Here is a 17,228-nt window from a genome sequence, read left to right as displayed (position 1 = left end):
GTTTTATTAGATATAATTGATCATATTTTAGATTATATTTTTTATAACTGCATTGAATATCTTACTAATCAAGAATGTCAATAATAGGGACTCCTGGGAGGCTCAGTGGTTAAGCGTCTGCCTTCGGCTCAGGGCGTGATCCTGGAGTCCCAGAGCGAGTTCCGGGATCAGTCCCGGGATTGAGTCCCACATTGGGCTCCCTGTGAGGAGCCTGCATGTCCCTCTGCCTATGTCTTTGCCTCTCTCTCTGTGTGTCTCTCATGAATAAATAAAATCTTTTAAAAAATCTCAATAACATAATTTATTTTAAACCAATCAACTATTGCTAAATCTGAATTTTACCTGGGCAATTCCTGCTACTTGATGTGTAACTCCTGTATCTTGACCAACTCTACCTCCCCTTCCAGTACCATCTGGGAATTTTTATGTGTGTCATTCAGCAATGTAGTATTGGTTTCTACTGGGTAAATGCAGATGACAGCAACCTGGATAGATGTATTTATTCAAGGGAATAATGTTGGAACTGGATAGTTTGCCCTGTCAATGGGGTCTCACTGAATAAAAATGTCTTCTCTATGTACCTCTGCATTCAAAATCTGTTTTGAACTTCACATAATTAATTTTTTTCCAACATCTTTATGAGATTCATATTGTTGCGTGTAACAGGCACCTTATTTTTGTGGTGTATTCCATGATAGGATGTAGCACAAATTATTTATCTGTTCTTCTGTTACTGGAAGTTTGGGCTGTTTCTAATTTTTTTCTTTAGAGTTACTGCTGCTATGAACATTATTATACATGTACTTTGTGGACATAAGCATTCTTTTTTCCCATGGATATCCACAGAGGTAGGATTGCTGGGTTATATAATACATCTGTGTTTAGTTTTGTACATTTCCAGTGTGTCATGTTCTCACAAGCACTGCATGAGAATTCGAGTTGTACTAGGTTAAGCATAATATCGCAGTCTTTATGCTAATCACTAAAAGAATAAGTTATGACAGTATAAATTAGTGGGGAAAAGTAGAATAAAATGTATTTGACTAATACAACAGAAGGTAAGGATAGTGGAATAAAAGAACAAGGAAATCGAAGGGGACACAGGGCAAATGTTGATGTACTCAAAATTATTAGTAATTTAATCCAATTAAAGTGGGCTAAACACTCTAATAAAAAGAAACCTGTCAGACTGGATGAAAAGAACAAAATCAACCACATTATATGAATTTAGCAGCTGGCACACTAAGTATAATGACAGAAAAGTTGAAAATAGGAATATTAAAGATATAATAATGCAAATACTAACTAAAGGAAAGTTGGTATCTCTATATTAAAAGACTTTAAGGCAAGAAACATGAGAGATAACAGGGAGATATTTCATAATGATGAATGTTTAAATCTAAAAAGATGACATAGTAATCACAAATTTATGAATACCTAATAACAGGGCAGCCCGGGTGGCTCAGCGGCTTAGCGCCGCCTTCAGGCCAGGGTGTGATCCTGGAGACCTAGGATCAAGTCCCGCGTTGGGCTCCTTGCATGGAGCCTGCTTCTCCCTCTGCCTGTGTCTCTGCCTCTCTCTGTCTGTGTCTCTCATGAATAAATAAATAAAATCTTTTTAAAAAGCCCCTAATAACAGTTTCAGGATGTGCAAATCAAAGATTAACAAAAGTAAAAATATGACTTAGGGACAGTCACATGTTGAAGATCACAGTTATTGTTGAATATCTTAGCATCTTTCAGTAATGGTTAGAACAGGAGATTAAAAATCATTAATGATAGAAATTAGCAAATGACTTTATTGACATATATAAAATAGTATATCCAATAACTGGTGAATACATATACAGTCACCTCCACTTACTGAAATTTGCCTTTGCTTGACTTCTTTAATTTTTGTGTTCTGTTGAATGGAAAGACTAAAATTATGGAGCACTGATGAGAATTACACACTTAGATTTACAAAGCATCTATTACATAGAGTTTCAGTAAATATATTTATATGTATTTTTTCATGCTGCGAGGGGCATGAATTTACTTTTCTGGGGAAAAGTAAAAGTGACAGATGATGTTACTGAAGGAATCCAGTGTAATTGGTTGGGATTAAGTAGGAAGTGCTAAATTTGAGATTCTGGGACTGGTGCTAGCTGCAGGCTAGGCTCCAAGAACAGCATTGTTTTTTGCTTTTGTGTGTGAGATGAGCAGGCATGCCTAGTTTTTGCATAACAAACCATCCCAAAACTTAGTGGCTGAGCCTTATAAGGAATAATTATAAATAACATTTATTTTAATCTTTTCATTGGGCAGAGCTAGTCTTTGCTCTATTTGACTCCATCTGGGGTCAAATAGGTTGAAAGTTTGGGGCTGGAATCACCTGAAGGCTTGCTCACTTACAGTTGATGCTGGCAGTCAGAATCTCAGCTGGACTGGTGTTAGAATATCTAGCTGTGGCCTTTTTGTGTAGCTGGTTGGATGCCTCATGGCTAAATGGCTGGGTTTTAGGATGAGCATCTTGAGAGGTCCTCTATTGCCTTTCCTAACCTAGCCATGAAGATACACAATATCATTTCCACAGCATTCTTTTTTTCTTTTATATTTTATTTATTCATGAGAGACACACACACAGAGAGAGGCAGAGACACAGGCAGAGGGAGAAGCAGGTTCCTCGCAGGGAGTCCAACGTGGGACTCGATCCTGGATCCTGGGATCACACCCTGAGCTCAACCACTGAGCCACCCAGGCATCCCCGTAGCATTCTTTTCATCAAAAGAAGCACAAAGACCTGCTCTGTTTTAAGAGGAAGAGAAATAAACTAGTTCTTCATGAATGAGTAGCAAAGTTCTGGAAGAACATGGGGGACCTGAAATGTTCTGGGCCTTACATATTTACATATTGTAAATTGCAGTAAGGCCCAGAACATTTCTCAACATTTATTTAGCATTCTAGAAAGGACCTGTGAATGTTTCAAAAAGCTCTGTTTTTCCTCTTAGGGATTAACAAATATATAATAATCATAACTAACACAGTTCTCCTTATACTTAACTTTATACTGTCTTGCCTCTTAGGAAAAAGAACCAGGCTGGGTCTAATTAAAGTATGATCTTTTTTAACCCCTCTCATTTCCCTATTCTTTGTGATTCTGTGGTCACTGTAAAATTGCCCTAAAATTCTTTTAATCCTCATACCCTTCTCTGAAGTATTTCATTTTTGCCTATAGGTCATTAGAAATGTAACTAATTTTCAAAGCATTTTATAGAATTTATTATCTTGTAAGTATTTATATATCATTTCTTATTTACTTTTTTTTTTTTTTAAGATTTTATTCACCAATTCATGAGAGACATAGAGAGAGAAAGGCAGAGACACAGGCAGAGGGAGAAGGCTCCATTCAGGGAGCCCGATGCGGGACTCAATCCTGGGGCTCCAGGATCATGCCCCAGGCCAAAGGCAGGCACCAAACCGCTAAGCCACCCAGGGATCCCCTTATTTACTTCTTATGTACCATTGTGGCCACCTTATTGGAACAAGGGAAGAAGGCTAGGAAGTTTGTCAAGAAGACAGCTCAGTTGAGTGAGGGCTGACCAGGCAGGGAACTTTAATTATATCTGTTATGCCTTTTAAAAAAAATTTTCACTTTTCAATTGTTATCTACTAGTATATCAAATTAGTTTATTATTTTGTAATAACTTTGTATCCAGAAATTTTGCTAAATTTACTCTAAGTGCTAGTTCCTGTTTTACGGATTCTTTAGGATTTTGTAAGCAAACAATTGCCATCTATAAATTTTTTCCTCTTCTTAGCCAGTGTTTATATCCTTAATTTATTTTTATTGCCTCACTGTAATTGCTAGAACTTCCACTACAGTGTTGAGTAAAAGTAGTAAGAGTAGACATTGTTGGTTTTTTTTTTTTTGATCATAGAAAGATAGTGTTCAATATATCATTATACATAGCTGGAAGATTTTCATAGATGCTCTATCAAATTTGGCAAATTCTCTTCTATTCCTAGCTTGCTGAGAGTTTTTATCATCAAGGGATATTATATTTTGTAAGATAATTTTTCTGAATCTATTGTAGTGATATGTCTTTTCTCCTTTATTCCACTAATATGATGAAATAAAATTGGCTCTTGAATGTTAAATCAACTCTGAATTTGTGGGTCATGCTGTATTTCCTTATATATATTTCCAGGCTAAATTTGCATGAAGTAGAAAAATATATATTGGTTTCTGCCCCCCAGTTCCTGGTATAGAGCTTCTAAAACCCTTGTAATCTTCTAAGTAATGAGTACTAGGAGCATCTTTTGTTCTAATATTTGGTCTTTGACCCTGGTTTCTGAGACAGGGTTTCTAATGATCCCTGGATGGGGGTGGTCACCAGAAATATCAAGATCTGACTAGAAGCTTGGAATTTTCAGCCCCATCCTTCCATGGGAAGGAGAGAAAGGCTAGAGATTGAGTTAATGATTGATTATGCTCATGCTGAAGCCTCATAAAAGTCCCCAAAATACAAGATTTGGAGACTAGGTTGGTGAACACATCCAGGTACTGAGAAGGTGGTGTACCCCAGCAACATGGGTACAGAAGCTCTTTGGCTCAGGACCCTTCCAAACTCTGCCTTATGTTACTCCTCATCTGGCTGTTCATTAGTATCTTTTATGATATCCTTTATTTTATAATAAATTGGTAAACATAATTGTTTCTCTGAGTTCTGCGAGCTGTCCTAGCAAATGCTCAGGAGGGGACATCGGAACCCAGATTTATGGCTGATCAATCAAAAGTACAGGCAATAACCTGGGACTCAGGATTAACATGTCAAAATGTGGGGGAGGATAGTCTTGTGGGACTGAGCCCTTAACCTCTGGGGCCTGATGCTACCTCCAGCTACATAGCATCAGAATTGAGTTAAATGGTAGGATGCGCAACTGATGTAAAGAATTACTTGGTGAGGTGAAACTCTCAAACATTTGGTGACCAGGAGTGAAATGTTGTAGTAGTGTAAGAGTAAAGAAGCACAGGAAGAGTATTTTTCCTACCCGATTTCTTTCTATTTTTTAAGTAAGCTCTAAGCCCAGTGTGGAGCTTGAATTCACAACCCCAAGATCAAGAGTCACATGTTCTACTAATTGAGCCAGAAAGGTGTCTCTCTTAAAAAAAAAATCCAGTATAATTAACATACAGTGTTGTATTAGTTTCAGGTGTACAATATAGTGATTCAACAATTCTATACATTACTCAGTGCTCATCATGATTAAGTATACTCTTAATCCCCCTCACCTATTTTACCCATCCCCCCGCCCATCTCCCCGCCCCCCGTGACCATACCATGTTCTCTATATTTAAGCGTCTGTTAATTTGTCTTTTTTTTCTTCTTTTTTTAAGATTTTATTTATTTATTCATGATATATATAGAGAGAGGCAGAGACACAGGCAGAGAGAGAAGCAGGCTCCATGCCGGGAGCCCGACACGGGACTCAATCCGGGGACTCTAGGACTGTGCCCTGGGCTAAAGGCAGGCGCTAAACCGCTGAGCCACCCAGGGATCCCCTGTCTTTTTTTCTTTGTTTTGTTTCTTAAATTCCACATATGAGTCAAATCATACGGTATTTGTTTTTCTCTGACTCATTTCACTTAGTATTATATCCTTCAGATCCATCCTTATTGTTGCACGTGGCAAGATTTCATTCTTTTTTATAGCTGAGTAATATTCCATTGTGTATATATACCACATCTTCTTCATCCATTCATCTGTTGATGGACACCTGGGGTGCTCCCACATCTTGGCTATTGTGAATAATGCTGCAAGAAACATAGGGGTGCATATATCTTTTCAAATTAGTGTTTTTATAATCTGTGTGTAAATACCCAGTAGTGGAATTACTGGATCATATGGCAATCCTATTTCTAAAATTTCAAGGAATCTTTATACTGTTTTCCACAGTGGCCACACCAGTATGCATTCCCACCAACAGGGCAGGAATATTCTTTGTTTTCACATCCTACTAATACTTCTTGTTTCTTGTGTTTTTGATTTTAGCCATTCTGACAGGTGTGAGGTCCATTGTGGTCTTTTTAAAATATATACACATATTTTTATTGAAGTTCGATTTGCCAGCATATAGTATAACACCCAGTGCTCTCAACCCTTCAAGTGCCCCCCTCAGTGCCCATCACTCATTCACCCCATCCCTCTCGCCCACCTCCCCTTCCACTACCCCATTGTGGTTTTGATTTGCATTCCCTTGGTGATTAGTGTTATTGAACATCTTTTCATGTGTCTGTTGGCCATCTGTATGTCTTCTTTGGAGAAATGTCTGTTATGTCTTCTGCCCAGTTTTTAACTGGATTATTTGTATCTGGGATGTTGAGTTCTTTATATATTTTGGATACTAACCCTTTATCAGATATGTATGAAAATATGCTTGATTTTGTGTGACCTTCTGTCCTGCAACCTTGCTTAATCACTTATTAGTTATAGAAGTCTTCTGTAGAGTCTTTGGAATTTTGTATAATGACAATCATGTCATCTGTGAATAAGGATAGTTTATTTCTTCCTTTCCAATCTACATGCCTTGTATTTTTTTTTTTCATTGCATTACTGTGGATTTCCAGTATTACATTGAATAGGTTGAGGAGACAGGTATTTTGGAGAAATTTTAACAGTATTAGTTCTTCTGATCAGTGAACGTGGAATATCTTTCCATTTATTTGGGTCTTAAGTTTCTTTCAGTGTCTTATAATTTTCATTTAAAGATCTTTTACCTCCTTGGTAAAGTTTATTTCTAAATATTTTATTCTTTTTGCTGCTATGTAAATATAATTGTTTTCTTAATTTCTTTTTCAGATAGTTTGTTGTCAGTGTATAGAAACTGATTTCTTTATGTTGATTTTGAATTTTGCAACTGTACTGAATGCATTCATTGGGTCTAACAGTTTTTTTGTGGATTCTTTAGCATTTTTCTATATATAAGATCATGTCATCTGAAAATAGGTCCAATTTTACTTCCTTTCTAGATACCATATACATGCGTGTGTGTATATATGTGTGTGTATATATGTACATATGTATATATACCTATATATTTATATATATAGGTATATATACACATTGACCTAATTTCTCTGGCTCAGACTTCAGTACTATGTTGAATAGAAGCGGTGAGAATGAGTATTCTCTTGTTACTGTTCTTAGATGAAAAGCTTTCAGCTTCTCAACATTGGGTATAATATTAGCTATGGCTTGTCACATATGGCCTTATGTTACATATCACTATAATAGCAGTTTTTCCAGGAGACTGTCCCTTGCTGGCTTTGATGAATCAAGTGGCCAAATTGGAGAGGTCCATGTATCAAAATACTGAAGATGGCCTCTGGGCAAGAGCCAGAAAAAAAACCAGGAGGCCCTCAGTCCAACAGTCTGCAAAATACTGAATGCTGCCAACAGGAATGTGTGCTTAGAAGTGCATCCTTCCCCAGTTAAGCCTTCAGATGAGACCCAGTCCTGAACCACACCTTGATTTCAGAGCTGTGAAAGACCTGAAAGCAGAAGACCTAGGTAACCATTCTGACCCTGAGAAATAGCTCTAATATGCTTATTCTATTCCATCTTACCCAGGAGCAGCACCTCCACATATTCCACCACAATGTTTCTGTTTTTGAGCATTGGCTAGTTGAATGCTTTAAACTGATTCCTATGGACATTTGATTTAATATTGTAATCTTTGAAATAATTCTTGCTTTCTCAAGATATGCCAGACTTATACCTATACCTGCCCTACACATGGGCAGACACTTGAATTGAGACAGCTGCATTTTTCTGCATCCTTTTTCAGTATCATTAGACATTATTATTTGTTTAAAATGTTTATTAAAAACATTTAAAATTTTTATTCTTGTGACTTAAAATACTGACTTGTTATAAATATTTCAAATGGTTCTGTAGCCTATTAACATGATCAATTAGTATTTGAAAGCTTCTTCCTGGCACAAAATGTTCTGGGGTCATCTTGTATTTTCCTTGCCAGGGATTCAGATATTTTCCCAGAGAGTTCATAAAATGGGCATTGGTATTTAGTAACTATAGTATGAGCAAAAAGAGGTGCTTATGGGTTTTTTTGGCTTAATTTTGTCTTTTTTTTCTCTTTCTTGAAATTTATCTCTTTCAACCTTTTATGTTTTCTGGGGCTTAGATTATTTACTAGAATTCACCTACATTTTCAAATTGATTGGCATAGGAATTATCATTTAAATGGAAATACATGGTCTATGATGGTTATTTCTCCTCTAATTTTATTCCTTTTAAGTATTTCCCAACTCAGTACATTCTGCCTCTATGTTTATTAATTCCTTTAACTTTTCTTTACTTATTTATCCCTAACTTGTTGAAGGGATGCTTCATTTATTTATCTTTATTATTTTATTTATTTATATTAATATAAGCATTTAAGTTCATGATTTCTTCTCTGACCACTATAGTTGTATGCGCTAGGTACTAGTCAAATTATTTAATGTTTTTAACACTGTGGTTTTCTAGAGATTATTTATTTATTCATAAGTTTTTATTTATTCAATCCCAGTTAGTGAACATACAGTGTTATATTAGTTTCAGGTATACACTATACTGATTTAACAATTCGATACATCACTCAGTGCTCACCATGTAATACATATAGCTGGTCCAGCCAGCATCCATGATGTTTTCATGGTTTATGACCCCACAGTGGGATAGCATTTTCTCTAAGGTATGTATATAAGGTAGCCATAAATCTGGAAACATGTGAATATATACAGTAAATGGTTTATTGGTGTTACAATAAAATATATACTTGATGACATTACATATATTTCATGTGTTATTTTTCACCATCAATATGTAGTTCCAGGTGCTGTACAAAACTACAGTATAACTTAATATGCTATTTCCATCAATCCCTTCATGTACATCTATGGTGTCTGTTACATTGTCATGGATGATTTGTGGATCTGATTTTCACTGAGCAAACCTGTACCTTTAGCATATCAGAGAAGTTAAGGATGCAGTTCAGTTTTCAAAAATTACCTGTTTTTTTTTTTCCTTATTGCCATTCTTTACATAGAAGTAGAGTTACCTAGTCATGGGGAATAGGTACATTTAACTATACATCTATCTGTATCATTCCACTGCTGGTTGGGATTGTGATTTTATCTGGAGATAGAGTTTCCCTTCCAAGCTTACCCAAATTTACTTGGGTTGCTGGCACAATTCAGTTCCCTGAAGGTGTGTGACTGAGATTCTGTTTTTTTGCTTGCTGTTGGCTGAGGGTCACTTTCATCTCCTAGAGGCCACTCTCAGGGACTAGCCCCATGCCCCAAACTCTAGTTCACAACATGGTTGTATTGCTTTTTTCTAGGCCAGCAGTAGTGTATCTGCTGCTGCTTCTTGTCTCTTTTTAAAAACCTCTCCATTTAGGTGAGACTCACTGGGATAGTGTTGACATGGTTGGATTCATGTCTGCCATTGTAAATTTGGTTTTCTATGTGTGGCATGTCCTTTTTCTTCCTCTGTTCCTAATTTACCACATCGTTTTATGTGAATATTTTCTAATATTTCAATGTATCTGATGATTCTTACTATATTGTTTTAGTTTTGAGTTACTTCCTTAAATCTTATTCTGGGGCTTATCAGAAATAGCTTCAGATTTATGTTAACTTAAATCCAGTAAGAACAATTTTACCCTTATATAGGCTTATTCCCTTTTCTCCATTTTTGAGGTATTACTGTTATACATACTCCATTTATATTATAAACTCTACAATACTTTGCTGTGATTATTACTTTTTTTTAAAGCTTTTTATTTATTTATTCATGAGAGACACAGAAAGAGAGAGGCAGAGACACAGGCAGAGAGAGAAGCAGGCTCCATGGAGGGAGCCCAATGTGGGACTCGATCCTGGATCTTGGGATCACGCCCTGAGCCGAAGGCAGACGCTCAACTGCTAAGCCACCAGGCATCCCTCCCTGATTGTTACTTTCTATAACTGGATGTTTTTTAAGATTTTATTTATTTAGTCATGAGAAACAGAGAGAGACGCAGAGACACAGGCAGAGGGAGAAGCAGGCTCCATGCAGGGAGGCTGATGTGGGATTCGATCCCGGAACCCCAGTATCATGCCTTAAGCCAAAGGCAGATGCTCAACCGCTGAACTACCCAGGCATCCCTATAACTGGATGTGTTTTAAAGCTGATAGAATAAGTATATATAGATTTTGTTATATTAATTTTCTTACTATTCTGGTTCTCATTTGTTCCTATAGTTTTGAGTGACCGTCTAGAGTCGTTTCCTTATCTCCCTACAATATTGCAGTATTGTTTCCTCCCACAGCTTTTGTTCTTTGTGCTGTTACTAGTATGGTAATATTACATATTAACATTTTACATTATTTTCCCAGCACATTATATACATATTTTATACAGCTGCTTTTTAAAATAGGACTATAAAGTAGAAAAATGTAATTTGTACTGTATTTTATACAGTAATTACATAATTTTATAAAGTAATTATATAATTACTTTTACAGGTGCTCTTTGTTTTAATGTAGATCAAAATTACAATTAGGAGTCATTTGCTTTCAGCTTGAAACAATTACTTTGGTAGTCTCCTAAAGCGGATTTGCTGGCTACAGATTCAGTTGTGGTTTATCTTGGAATGTCTTTCTTTAATCTTCCTTTTTAAAAAAGATTTTATTTATGTATTTATGTATTTATTTATTCAGAGTGCAAGTGGGGGGAGGAGCTGAGGGAGAAGGGGAGAGAGAATCTCAAGTAGACTTCCACTGAGTGCAGAGCCAGATGTGGGGCCTAATCTCATGACCTTTGAGATCATGACCTGTGCAAAAATCAAGAGCCAGGCACTTAACCAACTGAGGTTAAGGTGCTGCCCCTAGCCTTCATTTTTGAAAGCTACTCTTGCTGGGTATAGGATTCATGGTTAAAAGATTTTTCTTTCAGGACTTTGAATGTTTCCCCACTCCCTTCTGGCCTCCATTGTTTCTGATATGAAGTCACTTGTTAATCTAATTGGGGCTTGGTGCTTCCAAGATGTTCTCCTTCCCTTTGTTTTCAGCATTTTTACCTTGATGTTTTCTTTGTGGATTTCTTTGTGTTTCTACTACTTTGAATTTGTTGAACTTCCTGGATGCATAAGTTATTTGTTAAAACTGTTAAATTAACATTTGTTAGTTGGAACACCAAGTGCTGGATGGTGAGTCATGGTTCAACAACAAAACACAAGAGAAACTGAAATAAAGAAGTATATTACATACAAGTCCTGGAGGAAGTACACAGCATTTCCTGAGAGGCCAGATGGGAAAGTCAAGGCAGAGTGCAGACACAGAGAGGTAGCACCTAGGGCACATGACTTTATTAGAGTCTGGATGGAGAGCTTTAGGGTTCCTGGGCTGGGGCTGGACTGGTCAATACAAACCAAGAGTGGTATTTTAGTAAGCCCCACGGGGGTCATATCTAAGGAACACATAAGGGATACAGATGCTGGGAGGCAGGGGAGACTTGATCAGAAAACTTTTGGGAAAGTCGTATCAGGAAATTTGACTTACTGTGACTCTGCAGGCTACCATGTAGGGCATGTGCTTATATGAGGGGGTTAGTGTCAGTTTAAGATTTTGGCAAGCCACTTAGAGAAACTGTATGCCAAAGCAGCAATACCACAGAGTAGTTTATCCAGACTCTCATCATTGTAAATAAATTTGGGAAGTTTGAAGTTTTTTAATCCTTCTTTCTCCCTCTCCCCTTATTCTGGTAGTCCCATTACACATATGGTGGCACACTTCACTGGTGCCCCACATTTCTCTGAAGCTCATTTTTCTTCATTATTTTTTCTGTCTTCAACGTGTATACTTTAATTGCCTATCTTCAAGTTTGCTAATTCTTTCTTCTGCTAGTTCAAATATATTGTGAGCTCTTTTTTTTTTAAGATTTTATTTATTCATGAGAGACACAGATAGAGAGACGCAGAGACACAGACAGAGGAGAAGCAGGCTCCATGCAGGAAGCCCAATGTGGGACTCGATCCTGGGGCTCCAGGATCATGCCCTGGGCCGAAGGCAGGCGCCAAACCGCTGAGCCACCCAGGGATCCCCTATTGTGAGCTCTTCTAATGAAAATTTCATTTCTAGGATTTCCATTTGATTTTTTTTAAGATTTTATTTATTTATTCATGAGAGACACAGAGAGAGAGGAAGAGAGAGAGAGAGAGAGACAGAGAGAGAATGGCAGAGCCACAGGCAGAAGGAGAAGCAGGCTCCATGCTGGGAGCCTGATGTAGGACTTGATCCCAGGACTCCAGGATCACGCCCTGGGCCGAAGGCAGGCGCCAAACCGCTGAGCCACCCAGGGATCCCCATTACATTCTTTACAAGAATGTCTATCTTTATTGATATACCTTATTTGATATAGCACTGTCATCATACTTTTATTTCTTTAATCATTATTCCTTTTAGTTCGTTGAATATATTTATAATGGCTTCTTTGAAGTCTTTTTTAAACCTGACATCTGGTTGTTTTCATAGGCAGTTTCTTTTTCTTTTTGCCACTGTATGGATCATACCCTCCAGTTTCTTTGCATGTCTTACAAATTTTCTGTTGGCAAATAGATAATTTTTTATTTTTTTAAGATTTTATTTATTTGACAGAGAGAGAGAACACAAGCATAAGTAGGGTGAGTGGTAGGCAGAGGGAAAGACAGAAGCAGGCTCTCTACAGAGTAGGTAGCCAAATGCAGAACTCGATCCCAGGACCCTGGGATCATGACCTGAGCCAAAGGCAGATCTTTAACTGACTGGAGCCACCCAGGCACCCCACAAATAGACATTTTAGATAATATATTATTTCTGCATGCACCAGCTTAGGAAAATGTCAGAGGAGAATGATGTTCTCAAGGAAAGATGGAAGTAGGGCCTGAACTGTTGTTCCATGGCTACAAAGACCAGTTAAGGGTGTTATATATAAATGGACCCAAACCAAACCAAACAAAAAAATAAAAGATATATATATATATTTTTTTACAAAGTAAAATGGATACAAAGTTTGAGTCTGGGAAACTGGTTTTATGGCTTAAAACTTGCTCAAAAGAACAACATTCATTTGGGCTTTATAATAGAGTATTTGGTGTATATTGCATCACTTTCTGACCTCAACATGGAAATTAAAAAGGGAGGAATAGGCAAGCTAGGAATATAGAAGAGCTGACCTCTGCAGCTCCAGACACTGTCACCCCTAGCTGGTGGGAAACGAGAACCAGAGAAGGAAAATAGCTGTAAATGTTTGGTCTTATGTCTCTTTTGTAACCTCTCATTATTTTACTGTATTTTAGGGCTTTTTGATATAAAATGTGGATATACTGTATACATAGGTATGAAAAATATCAACTGACCATATTAGTTAAGTACCCCTCAATATGCTCCAGCCATAGGCAAACTTTAATTCACTTTGTCTACATATTTGCCTTTTCTGGATATCTCATGTAGGTGGAATTATACAACGTGTGGTCTTTTGTGACTAGCTTTTTTTTATTTACCATAGAATTTTGAAGGTTCATGTTGTAACATGTATCAGTATTCATTTCTTTTTATTGTTGAGTAATGTTCCTTTTTTTTTTTTTGAGTAATGTTCCATTGTATAGATATGCCACGTTTTGTTTATCCCTTCATCAGCTGATGGACATTTGAGTTGTTTCTAGTTTGGGGCTATTATGAATAATGCTATCCTGAACATTCATGTACAAGGTTTTCATTGAGTACATGCTTTTTTTTTTTTTTTTAAAGATTTTATTTATTCATGAGACACAGAGAGAGAGAGGTAGAGACACGGGCAGAGGGAGAAGCAGGCTCCATGCAGGGAGCCCGATGTGGGACTCAGTCTCCAGGATCACGCCCTGGGCCGAAGGCGGTGCTAAACCACTGAGCCACCCGGGCTGCCCTTGAGTACATGCTTTTAATTCTCTTGGATATATATGGAGAAGTGGAATTGGTGGGTCACATTGATCACGTTTTGAGGAGTTGTTATGAATAATGTTGCAATGAATATAACTGCATGTTTTGTGTAGACATATAATTTTCATTTCTCTTGAATATATACATGGAAGTGGAACTGTGGATCTATGTTTAACCATTTGACGAATGGCTAGATTATTTTCCACAGTAACTAACCATTTTATATTCTGTCCAGCAGTGTATGAGTTTTGCTATCCCCATGTCCTTGATAATATTCATTACCTTTATTTTTTATTATAGTCATCCTGGTGGGTGTGTAGTATCTCATTATTATTTTGCTTTGCATTTCTCTGCTGGCTAAAGGATAAGGGAGGTCACAGGAATTTATTGTACCTTTATGCATAAAGAAAGTAAACAATTCCCTTAACATAAAATCTTATGAGTATTTATGGGTTTCAGTAAAACACAGATGACAGTTTAAACATTATCACCAGGGTAGCAAATAGTGAAATAACTAATTAGATTTACAGATTTAGAAGGTACGGGACAGGAGAAAATATTCTCAATTGAACATCTTATTATATCAGGTTCTTTGAAATAAATTTTATGACAAAAATGGTATTAATTCCTCTGCAGTTCCACAGGGAGAGGGAAGATATTTTTCTTTCTTTCTTTTTTAAAGATTTTGTTTATTTATTCATGAGACAGAGAGAGAGACAGAGAGAGAGAAAGAGAGAGGCAGAGACACAGGCAGAGGGAGAAGCAGGCTCTATGCAGGGAGCCCGACATGGGACTCAGTCCCGGGTCTCGGATCACGCCCTGGGCTGAAGACGGTGCTAAACCGCTGCTCAAGATATTTTCTTCATATTTCCTAAGATTTACTACTGTTCATTAGGTAGATCTGCACCCTTAGGCTAAGAGGTTTACTTGATTGCATTTTAAGATGAAACAGGATTGAAAAGCCCAAAATATAAGAAAATGGAAAATCCAAAAGATAATTCTTTAAAGATACAATGTAATATAGAGCATATAATGTTCTACCGGAAGGATGAGCTTTCATGTTCCATCTCGCACAATCCTGTCTTTGCCTGATTTCTCACTGTTATCTCTTCTGCCTTATGACGAACATCTGAGCCACCCAAACAATGTGGCACGTAAATCAAGAAGCCACATATACCAATACTCAGACAAAGGTAACTGTAAGATGTCGCTTACAGATCCATAGTTACTGACCCAGTTGGCAACTGAGCTATGTGTTATCATTAACCATCACATTCAATGATGGATTCAGTCAGGATCCAGGCTGTCATTACCTCCTAACCCACTAAAACTCAACCTCTCATGTTGTCACTGCTGAAGAATAAAGGAAAGGGAGTATGTCAATGTGATTTAAAGTAGTTAATCTATTAACAAGAATTCATAGTGTGCATAGTGAACCTCTGGTGTGCATAGTTCCTTATGGTATAGAATTTTCCAGGTATTTTTATGCCACAGAGCCAGGATAGTTGGAGGCAATGATATGAAGTAAGACTCGGAGTCTCGCTGACTTTTAATCTGGGGACGGGGGGACCGAGACTCTAGACTTGGACTCAGACCAGACTCTGACCCCAAGGCTTTGTCTCCTCCAATTTTTATTAAGAGAGCTAGCAGATTAGCTATAGGAATGATTAACTTTGGGAAGCAGAGAAAAAACATGTTTATTTCAAAAGGTAAAAGAATAAGTTATTGACTCAAGGAGTGAGGGATTGGAGGAGCTGTGTCTGGAGAAAAATGTGGTCAAGAGTCAGTGTGCTGACTCAGGACCTCCCGTATCCCCAGTGTGCCCAGGACTACAAGATTTAGTTCTCAGATAGGCTCTACAGCTGGTTCCCCACATTTTTAACTCTAGTTTTGTGACATACAAATGGAAAAACACTAATTTACTGAATGACTACGTTACAGGCACTTTTTATTCTTTATAAAGTCCTTTATATACTTTGTAAATATCCTTTATAGAGGATAGGTAGAGTAGCAGCACATCTGTCTTAATTTTTTTTATCTGAAGAGAATGAGTCACAGTGATATTAAAAGATATATACAATTAAAAATGGTACAGGTAGGGACTGGATCTACATCTGTTTGACCCCAGAACTCATGAACATTATCCTGCAACTGATTGTCTCTACATGAGCTTGGGGCTACCTGCAGGTCACAAGGCAGCCCATTTCTATATCAAATTATATAAAAACTTCACACTCATCCTTTAGCCCCCATAAACCTCTAAATTGGGAGTAATGGGAGGGCAGGGAGTGGAAAGTGACAGCCCTGAATCTTTAGCCAATTCTCTTCTCTTCTGCAGTCAGCATTGGGTTCATTTGCCCAAATACATAGACTAAGAAGGGCAACGACACTGCACTTTGGCCATAACAACTCTTCATCTTCCGAGAGTTGTTGCCCAAGTCTCCTTTTATTTTTTTTTTAAAGTCTCCTTTTAGCTCCATATCCCATCTCCCTAGTCTCTCTCTCTCTTTAAAGATTTTATTTATTCATGAGAGACAGAAACACACACACAGAGAGGCAGAGACATAGGCAGAGGGAGAAGCAGGCTCCATGCAGGGAGCTTGATATGGGACTCTATCCCGGGTCTCCCGGATCACGCCCTGGGCCAAAGGCAGGCACTAAACCGCTGAGCCATCCAGGGATCCCTCCCTAGTCTCTTTTAAATCAGTTATACTTGCTTCTTCTGTTACACTTTGAATTCTACTGCATCTATCCGATTTTCTTTATTCTTTTCCCTCTCCTAGATTAAAAACTATTCTATTACTTTTAGAGGTTACCCTTACATTTTTAACTTGTATCTTTGATTTATAATTAGTTGGCATCTCAAGAAACACCTTAGAATGCTTTACGTTTTGGGTGACTGGTTAAGCATTCAACTCTTGGTTTTGGTTCAGGCGGTGATCTCAGTGGTCCTGGGATGGGGCCCACATTGGCTTAGTGCTCAGCGTGGCCTCTGCTTGAGACTCCCCTCCCTTTCCCTCCCTCTGCCCTTCCCCACTGTGCTTGTGCTCTCTTTCAAATAAACAAAATCTTTAAAAAAGAGAATGCTTTAAGTACATTCTACTATTCTTATCTGGTGATTTTAATCTGGTTTGAAATACCATTAAAAATAATCATTATTACTTAGTATATGCTTAGACTTCCCAACATATTTACCATTTTTATCTCATTCTATCTTTCCCGGGTTTTTAAAAATATTTTATTT

General features: G+C 37.5%; 1 protein-coding gene across 2 annotated transcripts in view; it reads left to right on the top strand.

Annotated features, from left to right (window-relative positions):
* Positions 1 to 17,228, top strand: part of ZNF260 (zinc finger protein 260) — a 112,952-nt gene that overhangs the window by 2,728 nt on the left and 92,996 nt on the right. Inside the window, exon 1 of one of the 2 annotated variants that reach the window (XM_055310698.1) lies at positions 7,481 to 7,553. The exons of the other annotated variant lie outside the window; for it this stretch is intronic. The gene's annotated coding sequence lies outside the window, so the exon portion shown is untranslated. Of the gene's footprint in view, positions 1 to 7,480; positions 7,554 to 17,228 lie in introns of those variants that run through there. 2 annotated transcript variants of the gene reach the window in all.

Source organism: Nyctereutes procyonoides, unplaced genomic scaffold, assembly GCF_905146905.1.
Source record: "Nyctereutes procyonoides isolate TBG_1078 unplaced genomic scaffold, NYPRO_anot_genome, whole genome shotgun sequence".
In the NCBI taxonomy this organism is placed as follows: domain Eukaryota; kingdom Metazoa; phylum Chordata; class Mammalia; order Carnivora; family Canidae; genus Nyctereutes; species Nyctereutes procyonoides.
This window is presented reverse-complemented; position numbering and strand designations above follow the sequence as displayed.